Raw genomic sequence first — 4,594 nt, 5'->3', positions numbered from 1 at the left:
CATGAGTCAATACTTACTACTATGAGAACATATACAATTATACTAGAGAAGAACATATACAACTATACTAGAGAAGAACATATACAACTATACTATGAAGAGAACATATACAACGATACTAGAACAAGTAACATTACATTACATATACATGAATACGTTAACAATTGTGATCCACTGTATCGGAGCGTGCCTTAAATGTCATGGCCCGAGTTGTAGCCAAAATTCTCTTGGAGGGAGACCGTGATTTTGCGTATAGATCTATACTAGATTGACTATCCTACACCTTGTTGGTTGCTACAGCCGAACCTCCAGGTTTGCGGGTGCCAAACGTCATTCTGTTTTACGACCATTCGTATGTCGTTGTTACCAATCTATAGTACGGTGCAATTAATCACATGATACCTTATTATAAATCCGGTTTAAGGTAGTTGGTACAACAGTAGTTCCTATAATAAAACACTACAGTACTACAATAATTTACCCATTACATATATTTAGTGATTATTCCACTTAAAAATTAATGTACAAACTATATTTTGTTAATGATAGTTACACTTGGGAAATTACACACTTTCACAACAAACGAACATACAAAATAGTTAAGCCTTGGTAGAAGGCTAGTTTAATAGAAAATATAGGTTTTTCTGAGAGATTCAAATGTTTACAAACATTTACATAAATTTTACAAACTTACCCTTGAGACATGTTCAATCGTTTTGATAACAAACACTGACACTAAAATATTTATGAACTCGCCAACTTTATGCTGATAAACTCTTTCAAAATAACTTGTATTCTCCGGTCATCAGTAGACAGGTACCGAGGCCAGCTTTTGAGAAGATGGAGCGCATCCAAGACTCATCTTATTATTTTGATTTACATTATTTTTTGGTGTCTATAACTGTACAGAACACGCTTGTATTAAAATTGTATATTTAACGCAATGGATGATGTTGTTTGCTTGTTTACTTTTACTGTGTTGTGATACTTTACATGACGTCCTCTGCCCCAGAACGTTTCCGCCATTCTCGGTTTTGGGGTGTGACAATAACCATGAAAAATACCCGGAGGACCAAGTCAAGCAACAACTATAAGTTGATGTCGGAGGATCCCTAAATTTTTGGAGTTATAGTTATTAGGTTTTTACTATAGAAAACACTTGTATTCATCACACCACACACAATTTTTTGGCAGAATACTAGCACTTGTACTCATACTCATTCTATTTTCTCCGTAATAATTAATTTGAATCAATAAAATCATTAAGGTATGTGATCGTTATCACCTCTCAGGGTTTTATGTTAGAAATCCTAACAAGGATAAAGGACTTTCCTTGTAAACCACTTGTGTAAAGCTTGTTCAAATTTCACTTATCAATTCATTAACAACACCACGACCTTTCATACACTTTGGTTGGTTTTCACTTTAGTCGATTTTTGACTAAAACAATTTGGTGCCCACCATGTGTCCATGGTGCTCAAAATCCCTTTGAAAATCATGTCTACTGAATTGACTCTCTCCTCCTCCTCCTTGATTCCTCCCATTTCATTTAAAACCTTCCACCACCTCCAGCTGGAGCTCCCAATAAAGTCTCTAAAACTCCAAAGAAGAACACCTCTCTGGTCACTCCGGGAGTCTAGGATCCTCCTATGTTGATTTCTAACAACGAGATCTTTGCTATGATGAAGAGGCTGGAGCGACATGTCACCCAACCTAGGATCCTCAGCGATCCATTGCGAGATTCAGGATCCTATTGAAACCTTTGTTACTCCCAATATCAAGGATCCTGGTAACTCTATCAATAATAATAATTTTACAACTAACTCGATGGACCTTGACACAGGTTTAAGCGCAATCATGGCGAAGGAGCAACAACAACTAAGATAGATGATCTCAAGCGTACCCGGAGCAGTTTAATCAGTACCAGAAGTATCCCCTAGAAGTCATAGGATCTCTAGATTCCTTCTAGCGATAGCTGATACCGAAGTTCCAAAATGGTTCCAAACCCCAAAAATGAAGCCCTACGATGGAACTACAGTTCTTGAGGAACACGTGGCATAGTATACGGAGAGGATGGATATTATTACCATCCCCACTCCCTTGAAACAAGCTTTCCTATGCAAGGGCTTTGGTTCCACCCTCACAAGATCCGCTCTAAAATGGCTCCTTAACTTTCCACCTTATTTAATTACATCATTTGCTCATTTGATTAATTTATTTAATAATTATTTTTCTTGGAGCAGAACATTCGAAAAGATCACCAATGATCTCTATCGAGTAGTTCAGGATCCTAATGATTTAAAATGGGCTTAAAAAGGATTCTCGCTTCTATGAAGATCTCGTGATGACACCACGGAGGAGAATGGACGAAGTTAGGAGCAGGTAATTGAGATTCATCAAACTCGAAGAAGACAAGGAGATCCAAAAAAGGAGCAACCCACCAAGCTCTTATGATCACCCCAATAGGAAGGCTGAATCCTTGGCCCAAAGATCCTATAAGTCATAGCCTTACTCCAAACCCGACCATCACAGGGTTAATACCCTTGAAGATGAGGGGGAGGAAGAAGATTTCCGTAAAATTCCTAACTATTAATTATTTTTCTATGGACATTTCAGGTGTAATCTTTGCCATGCAAGATCTTGGAGACAAAGCCAGGTGGCCAAGGAAAAGAGAAAAATCCATTGCTTAGAAGGAAAGTCCAAATAGTGTGCATATCATGAGGACTTTGGTCATGTCACGAAGGATTCCATAGCTCTTAGAAAGGAAATCAGCTACCTCCTGGGAAAAGGATACCTCAAAGAAATATTTGGGAGAAGAAAGGAAAAATCCTAAGAAAAAGTCCAGAATCCCCAAAAGATCCTCGAAAGATCGGGATCCCCCTCGGCTGATGCCAAGGTGATCAGTATGATCTCTAGAGGATCTGAAATTTGCGGTACCTCCTACTCATCAGCAAAAAACCATGCCAAAGTATCGAAAACAAAGAAGGAAAATGGACCATGAAAAAACACAACGATTACTAACCAAAAGGAGATCAACATCCATGAAGCGGATAGACAGGACGTCCAGGATCCTCACCATGATGGACTAGTGCTTACTCTCTACATTGCCAACCAATTTGTCACAATGATACTCTTCAATGGAGGATCCTTAGTTAACATCCCAAAGTCTGAGATAATTGCAAGATTCTCAGTACTAATCGTCTTCAACAGAGAAACTAAACACACCATCGGCAAGATAAAGCCACCAATCTACATAGAGGGTGTAAATTTTGTACAACGTTTTTGTGTGATTGACACATTATCTTCTTAAAATATCATATTAGGAAGACCTTGGATCCATGAAATGAAGGTCATTCCATAAACATATCATCAATGTGTAAAGATGCCCACCCTATGGGGACAGTGAAGTGTTGGATAAGGTGTCTAAGTCCATAACTTATTTGGTACATACTTGACCCGACCCGGCATGGTCCATTTGGGTTGCATTTCATCCAAACGATTTATGGATAGTTTTATGAGAATTGTATACTTACGATTTATTAATATATTATAAGTTATAATATATTAATATGAAGTTATGTTATTTAATTAGTTTTAGTCTTAAATTAATTATAAATTAATTTAGAGATTAAATAGAAGACTGATTAAATTATGGGCTATTATATTTTATATAATGTGGGCTAATACTCATTTGTTAATGGGCTAAGCTAATATGGAAGTCCATGGATGATCCATGGAGCTTTTAACCCATGGATCTTTGGAAAGGAAAAGACATGGGTTATTAGGGTTTCACCCTAACCATGCACACTTTATAAAGAAGCATATGATGCAAGAAATGAGACACTAGTTGTGTGAGACTTAGTGGTGGTCGATTTCATAAGAAAGTATACTACTCTCTCAAAGTTTTCTAAGTGTTTGTGGTGATTTGTTATTCCACTTGAGGCATTCACCCTATTGGTGCTTGGCTCTCAAACTCCAAGCAATCAACCACTATCAAAAGGTATGTACTTCTACTAGCAATTTTATGATTCATAATTCTTATGCTATGCTAGTTACGAAGAAATCTTGGAAATTATTATTTGCATGTATTTTAGAAGAAAACATAGATCCAACGTTTATTAGGTTTGCATGCGCACTTAGGAAGTGTTAGATTGCTCAAAACCCAACAGTGGTATCAGAGCCTACGCTTGTTTTCTTGAATACTTGATGCAAATTGCTGAAAAATGTTGAAAAACTACATTCTGCACAGCAGAATTGCCGAGTCCATTCATGGTACTCGCCGAGTCCATGTGTATATTCAACCAACTCACCGAGTCAGTTCATGCACTCGACGAGTTGGCAGGTTGAGTGCAGATTTTCGAGTTTTGGTGCTGGAATTGGTCTAGAATCATTACCTTAAACTGTTTTGGACTCATAAAACCTGTTTTTGATGTGGTAATGATAATGGTGGACCAATTTCAAAGTTATAATCAAAATTTCAAGTTTATATGTGTTCATATGATTCTTGAAATTGTTGATGTGGATGTTCATGTTCATATGAGTTTTGTTAGATCATAGGAATTATTTGCAAATTGTTTGTTAGTTAATTATTAAT

The sequence above is a fragment of the Lactuca saligna genome, chromosome 6 (genome assembly GCF_052625555.1).
Source record: "Lactuca saligna cultivar CGN05327 chromosome 6, ASM5262555v1, whole genome shotgun sequence".
Taxonomy (NCBI): Eukaryota; Viridiplantae; Streptophyta; class Magnoliopsida; order Asterales; family Asteraceae; genus Lactuca; species Lactuca saligna.
The sequence above is the reverse complement of the archived record's forward strand: the minus strand, read 5'-3'. Positions refer to the sequence as shown.